We start from the raw sequence: 18,874 nt of genomic DNA, 5'->3' as shown, positions 1-18,874 counted from the left end.
ATAATAATAATAGTAATAATAATAATAATAGTAGTAATAATAATAATAATAGTAATAATAATAATAATAATAATAATAGTAGTAATAATAATAATAATAATAGTAATAAAAATAATAATAATAGAATAACTTCTTAGTGTTTTTTAAAGTTCCTCATCCTATTTTGTCACTCATCTCATGAATGCAATGTACACGAGACGTGCACAAATCTCTAATGTGTATTTTATATTCCCAGAGAAGTATACCACTGCATGAAGCTAATGGATTAAAAACCTTCACTTAAAAGAGGTGAACTTGACCGAGCTTTAATGGACTTACCATTTGTCTTAAACTCTCTGAACAGCTATTAAAAGATGTGGATTTTTAGGTACGGGTACATCTGTTACCTAGTTACTAACGTGTAGAAGACAATACATTGTTCACTATGTAATCATTATGCTCCCGTCTTTATACAAAATTGTAAGTTACATAACACTCCTTGCTCAAACTACTGATTATTACAATTATTAGACATTAACCAAATGCATTCTCCGCCATGGCTTTATTTCTTTCATTATATTATATTTTGTTTTAAGGAAAAATCTAGATTACCTGTATCTGTAAAAGAAGTCTTTCAGGTCATACTCTTTATGCTGAGTGTTATAAACATTTGGGGGTACCCTCAACAATGTTGGGCTCACATGCTGGCCCAATATTATAAGATATTACACAAGCTTTACGTCCAGCAATGACCCAATTGGCATTGATCTAATGATTATGAAGCATGGTGACTTGATAACTGTTATGATTCTGGGGTATGTGGACCCACGCCGCTCTGCCGTAGCGGAGTGGCAGCTGGCCAAACTACAGTCAATGAAAGTCTTAGCGCAAGAGTACTTGTGTGAGTCGAGACAGACACGAGATGTAGTAGACGCTTTGGCACAGATGATTCGTGGCACAGATGACGCTCGGCGTGGCAGATGACCCAGGATGTGGTAGATGACACTGGACGTGGCAGAAGGAACAAACAACACCAACACTAGACTTCAGCTCAGGAACAAACACAGTTACAGGATACAGGATACGGGAAGAAGTATACGGGAACAATGGAAACAGGATACAACTAAGGGACCATTTGATTAAACTAACATGGGAAGGCAACAACAACGTTCAGGCAAGGAGGAAGAGGGCAGAGTCCTTTTTATACAGCAGGGGGAGTAGGGATTGGATAGGAAGCTTTTTGTAAGTGTGTGCGCTGGCCCTTTAGGGCCGGGAGCGAGCGCACACACCCTAGCAGCAGCCGAGTACAGTACAGTTTGCCTGCGTCTCAGGGGAGTGAGACGCCGGCAGTCCACGGCCATAACAATAACCGCTCTCAGACACTACGTATGGTCATATTCAGGCATTATGTGACCAGGCTAACCATGCCAAGGGGCCACAAGATTGACATTTTTGTAAAACTAGGCGATAATAATGTCATGAACTCATGTAAGGAAACTGAATAACCACTACAGGTCAAAAATGGGGGACTTTTCTCCACTGACGACATTCATACTATTTACAACTGAACTTTATGATGTATATTTGCATAATATGGTCTACTCATGGGCTGCCAATTGTAATTTCCAAACACTCACAGATCACCAGTTACTCAAATAGGTTTTTCCCTTATGATGTGGCTAATCTTTAATTTCAGGACTTCCTATGCATTACATGATTGACCCAACCAGCTTCTATCGTGAGACAACCCCTTTAAGGGGACTGCAGAACTAAACATTTCCCAAGAATTCGATGTAAGAAATATACACACTAATTTTTTAAAGAGGTTATCTGGTTTATATTCCTATGCTCAAATATTCTTTTAAAATATTCTAATAGATGTGGCTTCCTATTCAGGACCCTCATTCATTAGCCGGAGCAAAGAGTGGCTACAAAGAGCGTCTCCCATTTTGGAGGACCATTACATGGACAGCCTATTGATTAAATTGGCTAGTGTGTAATGCTTAATTTGCCCTGTGGTGGCGCTGCAGGGAAATTAAACACTTGCTGCTGTGTTACCTGACAAATTACAGCTGTTCGCTGGGGCGCAAAGCAACAGGACAACCTGTGATCATCTTATTATCAGGGGACCCTTCTAGGAAAAAGGCATTGTCCAAAGCAGACAACCCCATTAAACACTATTTTTGCATCTCCCTCCCCCAACAACAATTGCACTAATGATTAGCAACTAGTAATTATTATTTTTTTTACTAATTTTGATAAATTTTCAGACTGGCAGAAGCAATTTCCTTCATTGCAAAATTAAAATACGATGATCATTATCGTTTAATCAACCCTGTAAATTGTTCCAAGCCTACAATTTCCTATGCCATGGAAGTGCTCTATCCCAGCGTAAAGAAAAATCTCTGTATACATTCACTGAGCTAATGTTTCAGAACAAAAGAATATCGGATCATTAGTTGGAATAGAAAGACTTGTCTGTGTCCGTGCATCAGCATATCATGAGATTCAAAAACATTATATGGGCACAATGGATATGATTGGACAGAGGAACCTTAAGAGGGACATTGGTGCGTAAGCAAAAATAATAATAACCTAGTAGTAACACAAACAGTGAAGGTGGAGATGGTGGTAAAGGGCAGGCACAGTAGAAATGACATTAGCTGAGAGGTAGAAAAATTGACACGAAGACATGAAAGGTAATGGAAAAGAGAGAGAGAGATTTCTCGGAGAGAACAATAGGACACCGTTGTGTATTATAGGACAGAAGAATTGGAGAAGGAATTATGTGGCAGGCATCAGGTGTAGAGCACATCTTCGAAATAAAGAGGTGCATTTTAATGTTTATTAGAGGGAATTGGGAAAATGGAAGTCAGATAATACAATTGCTATGGGATACACATGGACAATAAATAATGGACACATTTAAAGAAATAGGGACTCACACATTTATTATACATCTGTATTGAAAAAAATAGAAAAGGAGTATATGTGATAAGAGCTGTTGCGAAATTCAAGACTACAATCAGGAGAAGGAAACTAATGACCAGGAAATAGAAAAAGAGAAGACTATCAAGATATGTATCATCTGGAAGATTTGTGTGGAACCAGGAAATGGAAAAAAAAATTTATAAGAAGAATATTAATAGTAGATGAGCCACTTGAAGAAGGACCCGCTAAGAGTTGTCTATACTACATATTCTCTTATTTTAATAACCCCTTTATTATTGGAGCAGTGGGTACGGTTCACGAGACCCCTGTCAAACAACTGAATTTGTCGCTGTTGGATGCTCAATTCCAGTGTAGCGGCCACTACAGGCAAATTGTAGTATTACATGTGGCCTTTCTAATGAATGGCTGTCTGCATAATACATGGACCATCCAGGACCGCCAGACTGGCACATAGAGAGGGTCCCAAGATGGGGAATACCCTCTATGAAATCTGTATGCCTTAATGGGGCATATGAAAAGGGGGTGTTGAGATGAGGCAACTAATATAATTGGGTTGCCCAAGGGCTATATAAATTCTGGTGCGGCATTATAGTGTGTCTGGATACTCTAGAAGCATGGGAGTAAAATGGTAAGTATAGGTGAGAGAATCAAGGAGAGTATGTCATGTGACAGAATATCATCGTTAATATATAGCAAACATAGAATGGTGACAGCACCCTGCGACACTAATGCCACCTAAACCACTAAATATAAATAAATATGCACTAAAGCTAAATCTACTTACAAATAGGGAGGTTCTTAGTGCACATTTTGATCAAAAAGTGTTAGCCCACCTGCCACGACAAGGCGACCTCTGTAAGGTGGGAACCTACGCTGCACATACACCCAGAACTGGGACTAAGCCTACATATATACCTGGGGATGGTAGGATCCAGCATTGAACTGATTAAAATCACCCAGGGCAGAATGGGAGGAGTGCAAGAACAACAAGTGGAGGCAGTCACTAACCCCACATATATGGATCACATAAACACAACAAAAAGTTGAACAGCACATTCCAACTAAATGATACAAAATGTATGCAGGTGCAAGAACACCCATGACTGCAGATATACAGCAAACATAGAATGGTGACAGCACCCTGCGACACTAATGCCACCTAAACCACTAAATATAAATAAATATGCACTAAAGCTAAATCTACTTACAAATAGGGAGGTTCTTAGTGCACATTTTGATCAAAAAGTGTTAGCCCACCTGCCACGACAAGGCGACCTCTGTAAGGTGGGAACCTACGCTGCACATACACCCAGAACTGGGACTAAGCCTACATATATACCTGGGGATGGTAGGATCCAGCATTGAACTGATTAAAATCACCCAGGGCAGAATGGGAGGAGTGCAAGAACAACAAGTGGAGGCAGTCACTAACCCCACATATATGGATCACATAAACACAACAAAAAGTTGAACAGCACATTCCAACTAAATGATACAAAATGTATGCAGGTGCAAGAACACCCATGACTGCAGATATACAGCAAACATAGAATGGTGACAGCACCCTGCGACACTAATGCCACCTAAACCACTGTGTTCTTGCACCTGCATACATTTTGTATCATTTAGTTGGAATGTGCTGTTCAACTTTTTGTTGTGTTTATGTGATCCATATATGTGGGGTTAGTGACTGCCTCCACTTGTTGTTCTTGCACTCCTCCCATTCTGCCCTGGGTGATTTTAATCAGTTCAATGCTGGATCCTACCATCCCCAGGTATATATGTAGGCTTAGTCCCAGTTCTGGGTGTATGTGCAGCGTAGGTTCCCACCTTACAGAGGTCGCCTTGTCGTGGCAGGTGGGCTAACACTTTTTGATCAAAATGTGCACTAAGAACCTCCCTATTTGTAAGTAGATTTAGCTTTAGTGCATATTTATTTATATTTAGTGGTTTAGGTGGCATTAGTGTCGCAGGGTGCTGTCACCATTCTATGTTTGCTGTATATCTGCAGTCATGGGTGTTCTTGCACCTGCATACATTTTGTATCATTTAGTTGGAATGTGCTGTTCAACTTTTTGTTGTGTTTATGTGATCCATATATGTGGGGTTAGTGACTGCCTCCACTTGTTGTTCTTGCACTCCTCCCATTCTGCCCTGGGTGATTTTAATCAGTTCAATGCTGGATCCTACCATCCCCAGGTATATATGTAGGCTTAGTCCCAGTTCTGGGTGTATGTGCAGCGTAGGTTCCCACCTTACAGAGGTCGCCTTGTCGTGGCAGGTGGGCTAACACTTTTTGATCAAAATGTGCACTAAGAACCTCCCTATTTGTAAGTAGATTTAGCTTTAGTGCATATTTATTTATATTTAGTGGTTTAGGTGGCATTAGTGTCGCAGGGTGCTGTCACCATTCTATGTTTGCTGTATATCTGCAGTCATGGGTGTTCTTGCACCTGCATACATTTTGTATCATTTAGTTGGAATGTGCTGTTCAACTTTTTGTTGTGTTTATGTGATCCATATATGTGGGGTTAGTGACTGCCTCCACTTGTTGTTCTTGCACTCCTCCCATTCTGCCCTGGGTGATTTTAATCAGTTCAATGCTGGATCCTACCATCCCCAGGTATATATGTAGGCTTAGTCCCAGTTCTGGGTGTATGTGCAGCGTAGGTTCCCACCTTACAGAGGTCGCCTTGTCGTGGCAGGTGGGCTAACACTTTTTGATCAAAATGTGCACTAAGAACCTCCCTATTTGTAAGTAGATTTAGCTTTAGTGCATATTTATTTATATTTAGTGGTTTAGGTGGCATTAGTGTCGCAGGGTGCTGTCACCATTCTATGTTTGCTGTATATCTGCAGTCATGGGTGTTCTTGCACCTGCATACATTTTGTATCATTTAGTTGGAATGTGCTGTTCAACTTTTTGTTGTGTTTATGTGATCGTTAATATATAGGTGTATCATATAGTTCAATATATGGATAGTAGCAGACAGAAGAGAGGGATTGAGACCAGGAGATAAAAGAAGATCAGAAAATGGAGGAATGAATCAGGGAAATAAGACATACTAGAAGTTGGTGGAGTGAATCAGGAAAAACAGGGGATGTTAGCAGATGGAGGAATTTATCAGGAAGAATAGACGTTAATGAGGTGAATCGTGAAGTACAGGAGATATTAGATAATGAGGAAGTGAATCAGGGGAGAAGATATCAGGACATGTTTGAGTGGTTAAGAAGAACAAAAGATAATAGACGGTCGGAGTTGTGAAGAATACAGAAAAATAGTAGATGGTTGAAGCTGAGGGAGTGAATCATAATAAGCAAGAGATATGGGGAGATGATGAAGTCAATCAGGAAATATCAGAAGTTGGTGGATGAATCAGAATGAGCAGGAGATGAAGGTGATGAATAAATAAATCGAGAGAAAATAAAACATTCGGAAGTGTCTGAGCGAATCAAGAAGAACAGGAGATGCTAGGAGGTGAAGGGATAAACCAGGAGGAATAGTAGACATTAGAAGTAGATGAAGAGAACCAAGAAGATCAGGAGATGTTAGGAGCTGGAGGAATAGTCAATGAATAGAAGTCAATGAATAGAACCAAGAAGAAAAGGGAATTATAGGAAGTGAAGGGATGAAACAGGAGGAATAGAAGATATTTGAAGTTGAGAGAAGTTGAGATGAAGAGATCCAAGTAGAACAGGAGATGTTAGGAAGTATAGGGAGTAGCCAGGAGGAATAGTAGACATTAGAAGTAGATGAAGAGAACCAAGAAGATCAGGAGATGTTAGGAGCTGAATGAATCAGGAGGAATAGTCAATGAATAGAAGTCAATGAATAGAACCAGGAAGAAAAGGGAATGATAGGAAGTGAAGGGATGAAACAGGAGGAATAGAAGATATTTGAAGTTGAGAGAAGTTGAGATGAAGAGAACCAAGTAGAACAGGAGATGTTAGGAAGTATAGCGAGTAGCCAGGAGGAATAGTAGACATTAGAAGTCAATGGATATAACCAAGTAAAACAGGAGATGATAGAGGGTGAATGGATGAACCAGGAGGAATAGTAGACATTTGAAATTGATGAAGAGAACCAAGAAGAACAGGAGATCTTAGGAGGTAAATGAATAAGGAGGAATAGTAGACATTAGAAGTCAATGGATATAACCAAAAAATACAGGAGATGATAGGGGTGAAAGAGTAAATTATGGGAAAGACGTCCTGATTGAGGGAAAAAAAGCAAGATATATACACGGAAGAGGAGATAACATGAGATACAAGATAGCAGTAACAAAGCTAGAGGGATTTTAGGAGAACAGGAGTCATTAGGAGATGGAGGAGTCTGTAAGAGAGGATAGAAGATACAACATCCTGATGGAGTGAATCAGAAAGAATTGAGAGGACAATGTATGAGGGAAGGAGAGGACAATGTATGAGGGAAGGAGAGGACAATGTATGAGGGATGTCCAGTATACGGAGGAGAAGTGCGGGGCTGAGGAGGAGAGAGACACAGGGCAGCAGAGACTGGGTGAAGGGGGGGTGAGCGATGAAGGAGGGAGGAGGGAGGAGGAGAGCCGGGGAGGAGGAGGAGAGCAGAGGGAGTGCTGACTGATCAGAGGCCGTCCTGCTCCCGGGCTACTCATGGACTTTCCCGGAGCCTCCGGCCGCTGCTTCTGGATAACCGGACCATAGACAGAGGAGCGGGCATCTCGGTGAGTACTGATACCCGGGCATCGTGCCTCCCCGCTGTGGGCAGCACTGATGTACTGAGGATACAGTGTGAGCTTCTTGCCGGCACCCACGTCTGGGCATGACAGCTGCAACTGGCACAAGTGGGTGCATGTCATTTATCAGCGGGCACTGGTGGCATGATCAGGGGATCGCATGGTGTCATTAGTAATCTGTGCCTGTCTTTATTGATTTATCTCTGGCTTGCAACTGGGACCTGGCACCAGAAACTGGGACCTGGGCAATCTGAAGTTAAAGATTCATCTGGTAATGCAAGTGGGGTGCCAGCTGTGCCCATGCCAGCATTATACTATAGAAAGTGGGGTGCCAACAATGCTCAATAATAAGTGAGGTGGCAGCATTATACTATAGAAAGTGGGGTGGCAGCTGTGCCCGTGCCAACATTGCTCAATAATAAGTGAGGTGGCAGCATTATACTATAGAAAGTGGAGTGGCATCATTGCTCAATAATAAGTGAGGTGCCAGCTTTATACTGGGTGGCAGCATTATTCAGTAGAAAGTGGGGTGCCAATGTTGCTCAATAATAAGTAAGGTGCCAGCATTAAACTAAAGAAAGTGGGGTGCCAACATTGCTCACTAATAAGTGGGGTGGCAGCATTATACTATAGAAAGTGGGGTGGCATCATTGTTCAATAATAAGTGAGGTGCCAGCTGTATACTGGGGTGGCAGCATTATACTATAGAAAGTGGAGTGGCATCATTGCTCAATAATAAGTGAGGTGCCAGCTGTATACTGGGGTGGCAGCATTATTCAGTAGAAAGTGGGGTGCAACATTGTTTACTAATAAGTGGTGTGCCAGTATTATACTATAGAAAGTGGGGTGCCAACATTGCTGAATAATAGGTGGGGTACCCAAATAGCAATATAGAGCGAAGTGTGCCAGCAATGCTTAATAGAATGAGGGGTGCCACCACTACATTGCTGAATAATAAATGGGTGCAAGCATTGCAATGTAATAATTGGTGTTCAGTAGGAAATGGGGCACAAGCTTTGCCAAATAATGGACCATTAGGTGGCTGCTGGCATGGTAAATGGGGGTCACTGCTGGATATCTCTGAGTGTATGTGATTGTGAGTGCAGTGCTGACACAATAATGGTGGTGAACACTTATACTGTATATAAATGTAGCAGAGTTGGATTTGTCATTGTACCAGTGAAGTCTACCACTGATAACATATGGTGATATGAAGGTGAATAGTGCCAGGGGATAAACTCAGCTCAGATCGCTGCCAGAGCCCTGCTATAATCTGCAACTTGTGGCTTGGATTGTGCAGTATTATTAGTACATGGGGCTTGGTCTTGATGCCAGGGTGTTTCGCTTGTAATGTGCCCGATGCTGCACATGGGTGCTGACCATAGATTTCTCAGTGCTGGTAACTGGGTATGCTCTGGAAACCATGGCACATGCCCAGGAATGTGATAATTAGGTATGTGCCCCCAGTCCCACTTTCACTGTTTCTAGCTTGTCCTCTATGTTCTGTATGACTTTCTTTTCTATAGGCTGTGGATATATTTATGATCAGGAATCATTAGCATTTTACTGACGATAACATTTATGGCATTATCTCATTTTCTACATTAGGGGATTGAGACTTTCATCACTGACTTGACAGCAGTGAAATAGAAGGATTTTATAGAATATTCTATAGAATACTAATTGTATCGGTTACATCATGAACGCTATATGTGCAATATCCTGCTATACTTCTCACATGTTCATAATGTTATTATGTAACCACTTCATGGATAATGTGATAATGAATCGTCAGGCCATGGCTGCTGTTCAATGGGTGGGTGGGGTTATGGTCATTAGCAATATTTGATTGGTTCACAAATATTACCCAATAAAGCTTTACTCCACATTGTAACAATGGTGTCCCTACTGCAGATCCCATGGGGGTGAAAATTAACCCTCAATGAGCTTATTGAATGTTGTTCTTAAAAGGTTGATTTCGTAATGTCTGGACATTGTTAGCATTATTCTGTGTTTATTCTACCTGTAGTATGTGAAATAGATAGATAGATAGATAGATAGATAGATAGATAGATAGATAGATAGATAGATAGATAGATATGGGATAGATAGATAGATAGATTGATAGATGTGAGAGAGGTATGAGATGATAGATAGATAGATAGATAGATAGATAGATAGATAGATAGATAGATAGATAGATAGATAGATAGATAGATAGATAGATAGATAGATAGATAGATCCATAGATAGATAGATAGATAGATGTGAGAGAGATATGAGATAGATAGTTGAATCAACAGATAGATAGATAGATAGACAAATGTGAGAGAGATATGAGATGGATAGATAGATAGATAGATAGATAGATAGATAGATAGACAAATGTGAGAGAGATATGAGATGGATAGATAGATAGATAGATAGATGCATTCATACGATGTAAGAAAGTAGAGATAGGCATGTACTGTAGGTTAATGGATGGATAGATAGACCGATAGATAGATAATGAATGAATGTTTTGGTTAACGGATTGATGGATTTATAGATAATAGATGGCTGTATTGATGGATAATGGATGGATTGATGAAATGGTAGATAGATAAATCAATAGATAGATATAACTGAGAGATAGAATAAATCAATATGCAAGAGGGATAAATATCATATTCCCCTTACGGAAAAAAAACTGTGGGTATAACACTGTAAGAAGAATGTATATTGGCATTGTATTGTGACTGCTTTGTATACAGTAAAGGAAATAAGTATTTGATCCCTTGCTGATTTTGTAAGTTTGCCCACTGTCAAAGACATGAACAGTCTAGAATTTAGGTTAATAGGTTAATTTTACCAGTGAGAGATAGATTATAAAAAAAACAAAACAGAAAATCACATAGTCAAAATTATATATATTTATTTGCATTGTGGACAGAGAAATAAGTATTTGATCCCTTTGGCAAACAAGACTTAATACTTGGTGGCAAAACCCTTGTTGGCAAGCACAGCAGTCAGACGTTTTTTGTAGTTGATGATGAGGTTTGCACACATGTTAGATGGAATTTTGGCCCACTCCTCTTTGCAGATCATCTGTAAATCATTAAGATTTCGAGGCTGTCGCTTGGCAACGCGGATCTTCAGCTCCCTCCATAAGTTTTCGATGGGATTAAGGTCTGGAGACTGGCTAGGCCACTCCATGACCTTAATGTGCTTCTTTTTGAGCCACTCCTTTGTTGCCTTGGCTGTATGTTTTGGGTCATTGTCGTGCTGGAAGACCCAGCCACGAGCCATTTTTAATGTCCTGGTGGAGGGAAGGAGGTTGTCACTCAGGATTTGACGGTACATGGCTCCATCCATTCTCCCATTGATGCGGTAAAGTAGTCCTGTGCCCTTAGCAGAGAAACACCCCCAAAACATAATGTTTCCACCTCCATGCTTGACAGTGGGGACAGTGTTCTTTGGGTCATAGGCAGCATTTCTCTTCCTCCAAACACGGCGAGTTGAGTTAATGCCAAAGAGCTCGATTTTAGTCTCATCTGACCACAGCACCTTCTCCCAATCACTCTCAGAATCATCCAGATGTTCATTTGCAAACTTCAGACGGGCCTGTACATGTGCCTTCTTGAGCAGGGGGACCTTGCGGGCACTGCAGGATTTTAATCCATTACGGCGTAATGTGTTACCAATGGTTTTCTTGGTGACTGTGGTCCCAGCTGCCTTGAGATCATTAACAAGTTCCCCCCGTGTAGTTTTCGGCTGAGCTCTCACCTTCCTCAGGATCAAGGATACCCCACGAGGTGAGATTTAGCATGGAGCCCCAGATCGATGTCGATTGACAGTCATTTTGTATGTCTTCCATGTTCTTACTATTGCACCAACAGTTGTCTCCTTCTCACCCAGCGTCTTACTTATGGTTTTGTAGCCCATTCCAGCCTTGTGCAGGTCTATGATCTTGTCCCTGACATCCTTAGAAAGCTCTTTGGTCTTGCCCATGTTGTAGAGGTTAGAGTCAGACTGATTAATTGAGTCTGTGGACAGGAGTCTTTTATACAGGTGATCATGTAAGACAGCTGTCTTTAATGCAGGCACCAAGTTGATTTGGAGCGTGTAACTGGTCTGGAGGAGGCTGAACTCTTAATGGTTGGTAGGGGATCAAATACTTATTTCTCTGTGCACAATGCAAATAAATATATATCATTTTGACAATGTGATTTTCTGTTTTTTTTTTATATAATCTATCTCTCACTGGTAAAATTAACCTAGCCTAAAAATTCTAGACTGTTCATGTCTCTGACAGTGGGCAAACTTACAAAATCAGCAAGGGATCAAATACTTATTTCCTTCACTGTATATAGTATCTATGTTCTTTGACCCATACTATTGTGCACTTTGTGGTCCAAGGTTTGTGGACTGTCGGGCCATGGTACGCAGCGGCGCCACCATGTCCTGTCAGGGAAACTGGGCAGCAGGATGCTATTTTCTTGACTGCCAGCTAGTAGGTGGAGCTGCCAGCGTCAGCACGGGCCGAGGAAGAGCGTGACGCTGACGTAGGTGTGCGCGTTGTCATGCTGAAGCTGCTGTTCTACAACGCTGGTAGGAGGAGACAGAGGGTAGTCTTTTAAGAGCGTAGTTTGGCTTTAGACAAGGGAGTGTCCGATGAGACCGCGTTAGGCGCCTGAGGAACCTGTTGGCCTGTGAGCAAAAATAGCCCTGGGCTTGTCCATTGAGAGGTGTATCTGTGGGCTGGAAGCTGGAGCAACTGGCAGTGTGCCCGAGTGAGAGCTGCGCAGCGGGTCTGCTGAAGTTGTAACAGCGACCCAGAGGTCCAGAAGTGCCCGGCTGCCCTGTGGCCTGTAAAGTGACCAGTTAGCTTTAGTCCTTCACTTCAGAGTTGACCCGGGACAAGTTAATCTGGTTTGTGTGCAGATAACATTGACCTGTGTGAAGTTGAAGTTGTCCCGTGTGAAGTACTATTGAATTTGTGCTGCTGTGTGCCAGCTGGGAGGTGAGCGGTCCTTCAGAGGCGGTACTCATTGTTTACAAGGACTGAGACTGTGTTCACTTCTGTTGGTAGTTAGAAGTAAATTCCCTGAAAGGTAGTGGCCTAGCGGTCACGAGGACCCACAGAGGGGCTAGGAAGGTCTAAACAAAGTGGCTGGTGCAAAGCCGTGATAATCGCCTAGGCGGGGTATCTTGTGGCTGTGGGTAGGTACCCAGATACCCACAATGGCACTGAAGGACAGGCCAAAGCCGGCAGCTACTTCAGGCACAATTCAACCTCTGGTGGACTTGTCAAGTAATGGATAGATAGATAGACTGATAGATAGATATGAGATAGATAGATAGATAGATAGATAGATAGATAGATAGATATGAGAGGATAGATAGATAGATAGATAGATAGATAGATAAATAATTCATTGATACAAATCTCTCTGTGATGGATTTTCTTCTTCACATGATCTATACAATCACTGTATACTGTATATTGTGTGTGTCATGGTCAATGACTCCAGCGTCTCGGTGTAAGAACATGAGTTGGTTGCGGTGATGGTAAATTGTCAGACATGTGGAATCTTTGCTTACATGAGAGATTTTCAATCTGTAACTAGCGCTTAGTGATTTGCAGAGAATTTGTAATTGGGTGTTCGGGGAGAAGAGTGTGAACAGGGTGGTATCCGGCGTTCCCCTTATATAAGCAGCACAGACATAAGACCCCCGCCTACATGAACGGGGAAGGTGCTTCATCATTGGGGGGCAGTGGATTATTTATATGTTGGATCCACCAGCGCATTATTATAGATGGTGGAATCCTGGTCAAATATATATTATTTTTTTGTAAATTCTCTTTGTATTGTTCTTTTTTCTTGGTACAATTTATTCTCCACATTCGGTGCTTGAACATTCACTTTGCTAAAAGGAAAATATTCAAGATAATCTTTCTCAATTTCTCAGTGTATATTGAATAAGCTTTTAAGTGAACTCTGCTGCTATTAAAGTCAAGGAACCTCTGTCCCCCTTACAATTGTGGAAGTTTCTAAGTTTCCTCCGTTAAGTAGAACTCCCATGATCTTCATGTGCTCCTATAGTATATTGGGGGTATAGCCATCAAATCAAATGAGATTTTGTCTATGTATGTTGTAATATTCAGAGGTGCATACATAGGAAGAGGAGGGCAACCTAACCAAAAGTGGACTGAGGGTGATCTTGGCCCCCGGGCATAAAAGGTTATGGGCCCCTTACCAACCACTACACTTGGTTTGGGTTAAGAAATGACATGTGAGAATTCATCACATTAAAGAGGACCTCTCACCTCCCCTGACATGTCTATTTTAGTAAATACTTGTATTCCTCATGAAATAACAATTCTGGAACATCTTTACTTAGAACTCTGAATTGTGTTGTTCCTCTGTTATTCCTCCTAAAAATGTATGAATAAATTGACAGCTGAGTGTTACCATTCCCCCTTATCAAAGGGGCGTGTCCCTACACAGTCTCAATATGTCAGCCCTGATTGGACATTGTCAGTCTTTGTAGGGACACACCCCCAACTGATAATACCAAGTTGTCAATATATTCATACATTTCTAGGAGGAATAACAGAGGAACATCATATCATTCAGTTCCAATAAAAGATGCTCTGGAATTGTTCTTTAAAGGGAATACAATTATTACCTAAAGCGGACTTGTCTGGAGAGGTTATAGGTGCTCTTTACGCATTAAAAAGTGCTTTAAATGAGCAATGGTCTTTGGGCCTCCTTTGGGGCATGTAGCCTCGGGCACTACCCTAATGCCCTAATGGTCAGTCTGCCCTAGGATCCAGTCCTTGATTACTTTCTCATTTTCTGTGCTGAGAAGGGTGATGTGATCCTCACGTCCAGATCATGTTACCAGTGGTATAGATATAGAGGGCTCTAGTGAGCCCAGGACGCACAAGAGCGCAGCGCTACATCTATACACCCCATAATCCTTTGTGGGACCCTTGGGTTTCTCCATCCCTTCTTTACTAACATGTGCCTGTGGAGAGCCAGAGCTCTGTGTAGGATGATAACACCCATTGGAAAAGGGACTACTTCTGATCTGTGCGGGTCCCCTTCTATTAATGAATCCCATAGCAGCAGTTAGGTCTACTTCTATAAGACATATGCATTTGTTGATATTGGGAAATTATGCCAAAAAAACAGGCCTCAAAATTATATACAGATGTAGCAGAGCTGACTTTGTCATTGAACTCCCTGGAACCTGATCATTTGTGCATCAGGATAACTATGGGTTAAGGGTATTAGTAGATTTACTTTTCCTTTCGGATATTTATTATATTGTGACATGTTTTGGTAGCCTGTGACTATGCTAGTTTTCTTTTTTTTTTTTCTTATTACTGAACGGTATATCCTCCATATAAGACATTGGACGCTCAACTCCGTATATGTAATAAAATGGAGGAAATGTGGTTCTGTAGTAGAAAAATATGACAATCCATGATTTTTTTTACCCATGTTTCATTGATCTCTATACATCGCCGTACAATTCATACATTCTTATATAGAGGAGTCCCAGTCCTGTCCAGCAGGTGGTGCTATATTGTAGAGATTTTCTTTATAGTGCCCTGCAAAAGCACAGAGATAAATTACAAAGCACAAAGGTCTTATTGCCCTATCTGCTGCCCAGCTGCTGGTGGGTTAGGTCTCAGAATTGTTATGGATGGTAAATTTAAAATGATCCCAGTTTTGTAGGTAAAGATAAAGTTTTTAACTTTTTTAGGAAAAAAAGTTTTGTACAAATAAAATGATATTTATTTCTATGAGTATTTCTTCTCTCCATGGTGTACTGTGCTTTCCTTTGCATTAAAGTTTTGCAATGGGAGTAGGTGAGTGATGATTGGCTTATCTCTCCCTCCCCATGCCCTGTTCATGATTCTAAAGCGGCACACCGCTTGAATGTATTATTTTCATTGGGCTTAAAGGAACACTCCGAGCAGAAATTATAAGCTGGGTTATGACTAGGACAGGATCTTAGGGGGTTGGGTATGACACAGGGATTCTCTATTTGATACTCACTAACCCCCCCCCCCCTCCATCGATATATCTTTTTGTATACTTCTATGGCATAATGTCATGAGATCTATCTATCTATCTATCTATCTATCTATCTATCTATCTATCTATCTATCTATCTATCTATCTATCTATCTATCTATCTATCTATCTATCTATCTATCTATCTATCTATCTGTCTGTCTGTCTGTCTGTCTGTCTGTCTTTCTCTCTCTATCTATCTATCTATCTATCTATCTATCTATCTATCTATCTATCTATCTATCTATCTATCTATCTATCTATCTATCTATCTATCTATCATTTCTCCCATATCTATCTATCTATCTATCTATCTATCTATCTATCTATCTATCTATCTATCTATCTATCTATCTATCTATCTATCTATCTATCTATCTATCTATCTATCTGTCTGTCTCTCTATCTATCTATTTCTCCCATATCTATCTATCTATCTCCCTCTCTCTCTCTCTCTCTCTCTCTCTCTCTCTCTCTCTCTCTCTCTCTCTCTCTCTCTCTCTCTCTCTATCTATCTCTCTCTCTCTCTCTCTCTCTCTATCTATCTATCTATCTATCTATCTATCTATCGCTCTCTCTCTCTCTCTCTCTCTCTCTCTCTCTCTCATTTATCTTTCTATCTATTTATCTTTGTCTTTTCAGCATCTACTCTAAAATATTTTCTGTATTTTCTTTTTACCAATCTCAGTTTTAGCTTTTAGGAAATGTCGTGTGCACAGATTTAGAAAATAATCTGTGAATGACTTAATGATTTTGGTTGAATATCCGCATTCCCACTAATTGGTTTGCAAATTAAAATGTAGATTTTTGCTAACTCCAATTTAATCAGTAGAACCTAGCTCCAAGGTATCCATTTCTACTACATATTTTGTTTAAGGGTCCATGACCTGTCTCTGTGTAATGTAACACCAATGTTGAATTTTGATGCATTGTACATTTTCCTCGGGCATATTTTAAAATGATATCAGGGTGTGACCCCGTGGGGCGACCCCTGGGGTATGAGGCCTGGCTCAAGTTTTACTTGATCAGGGGCGTGCCTCTTTAAAGGTTCTTTAACATTACCAACTAAGGTTGGAGGAACCAGACCACAGGAGGCTTCCACCGACCCCCTCTCCTACAAAGGATGGGTAGCCGGGTGGGTGAACAAGCATTGGGCACACTTGACGCCAAATTGGGGGTATATGATGGTTTGAGCCAGAACATGGAAAGGGCCCCATTATAAAATTTGCTATGGACCCATCTTTTCTATGTATAGCCCTGGAATCAAAGTATTATATTTACTGATGATTTCTTGATTTTTGGAGGAAATGCCCTTTAGGCCAGGATCATTTTTTGACTGAGAATTTTGAGTTAAAGCCAGAAGTGGATCCAAAAGGAAGTAAAGATATAAAGAAAATATTGATGCATCTAATTTTTTATGTGTCCACTCCTGTGTTTGGTTAAAAAAAAAGCCAAAAACTTCACCAAGAACTGCATCAAAACAGGTGTGTGTGATCCTGGGCATAAAGGTGTTTTCAGAGTTATTTAATAAATTGGCCAATATAGGACAGATGCAAAAAAAAAGAGCCATTACTTACCTCACAGATCTCCGTCGTTCCAGCGCCGGCCGCTCCGTTCCTCTCCGCCAATGTTTATTGACATAGCTGCACTGATGATGTGCCCGTATACCCACGTGGTCGCAGCAGCCAAGCACTGGTCTCAGCGATCCTGTGCCGTATACCCACTGAGACCAGTGATTGGCTGCAACGATCATTTGGGTATATGGGCACATCATTGCTGCAGCTATGTCAATACGCAGGGAGGTAAGGAAGCAGCGGTGCTGGAACAACGGGGATCTGTGAGTTGAGCAATGGGTCTTTTTTTTTTTGCATCCGTGGCCAATTTTTTTAGTGTATGTTCACACGCTGTGTTTTCAGGCGTTTCAGAGCATTTACAAACATCTGCCCATTGAATTCAATTCGAAAACAGCGTTTCGATTAGACAGGATGTTTTTTACGCCGCCGCTTTTAAAAACGCCCCGTAAAAAGAAGGAGCATGTCACTTCTTGAGCCGTTTTTGGAGCTGATTGTGTCAATGGAAAAACAGCTCTAAAAACATCTAGAAAAAAATGCCTCGAAAAACGTTTTCACCTTCAAAAACGGCTGCAAATCCGAGACTGTTTACTCAGAAAACAGATCTGTCATTTTCAGCCGTTTTTGATCTTGCGTGTGAACATACCCTTAAGGTGAACTAAGAGCTCGGAAGATTAAGCTGACACAGGGGCAGGTAAGGGAATTTTGGTAAAGCCGACTGAGGTTGCAGCAAATAAGGGGAATTGGGAAAGAAGCTTTATTAAGGGAAACAAAGTTATCCAGTTATGTCTTGAGGAAAGAAAAGAGTAAAAGGAAAATTGTGTACATTTCTTGCTGAGTAAGAATAAAGACGAGACGCCCGTTATTGGCATTTTCCTCCCAGGTTCTCGGCTATAGTGTAATGTCTTTTTCGTACCTCTTTTAACACAGCGGCAGCTCAGAAGTGCCCGCTGCTCTGTTTACCTTACTGTGCCGTGCCTTCCATGTAATCGGGAGAAGCTGCTGCCAGTAATCTAATACAGTCGGTATACTGAGCCGGCCATGCCCTCTATTACTATGCCCAGCTGGAAAGCTAGGGTCACTAATGCCCTCCTTATCTCTTATGATCCTTCAGCTATTCTGTGCCACTCCTTGTCATCCATTCTAATGGGACAAACGTAATCCACTGCTCGATAAAATCACATCCAAAAAGTTGGAGGATGCCATAACTTCCCAAAAGAGATAATCCTTAAAGGAGAGCTCTGCCAGGGGACAATGCCCTTCTTTCTGATCCCAGTACAAAAAAATAAATATGCCCATTTTTCAGGAACAACTGGCTATGTACAGGCTTACCCAAGCACTCCATGTTTAAGTGCCGTCGGGTGCATGCAGAAGTAGAAGAGTGGGGCAAAGTAAGCCAAATTTTACGTCATATTGTTAATTTTTATGTAAAGCATAAATCTGCAAAAATTGTTAAATCTCAGACAACCCCTTTAATATTGGATACATAACATTAGATACATAACATTGGATACATAACATTGGATACATAATAAGCAAAATGTAAAATGTAGCATCTTTGGGATATATCTCTATTACAGCACGT

The 18,874-nt window shown here is 41.0% G+C and overlaps 1 protein-coding gene across 1 annotated transcript in view; it reads left to right on the top strand.

Annotated features, from left to right (window-relative positions):
* The first annotated feature begins 7,529 nt into the window (after positions 1–7,529).
* Positions 7,530–18,874, top strand: part of SGCD (sarcoglycan delta) — a 423,838-nt gene continuing 412,493 nt past the window's right edge. Inside the window, exon 1 of the mRNA XM_075856102.1 lies at positions 7,530–7,634. The gene's annotated coding sequence lies outside the window, so the exon portion shown is untranslated. The remainder of the gene's footprint in view (positions 7,635–18,874) is intronic.

The sequence above is a fragment of the Rhinoderma darwinii genome, chromosome 3 (assembly GCF_050947455.1).
Source record: "Rhinoderma darwinii isolate aRhiDar2 chromosome 3, aRhiDar2.hap1, whole genome shotgun sequence".
NCBI lineage: Eukaryota > Metazoa > Chordata > Amphibia > Anura > Rhinodermatidae > Rhinoderma > Rhinoderma darwinii.
The sequence above is the reverse complement of the archived record's forward strand: the minus strand, read 5'-3'. Positions and strand labels throughout refer to the sequence as shown.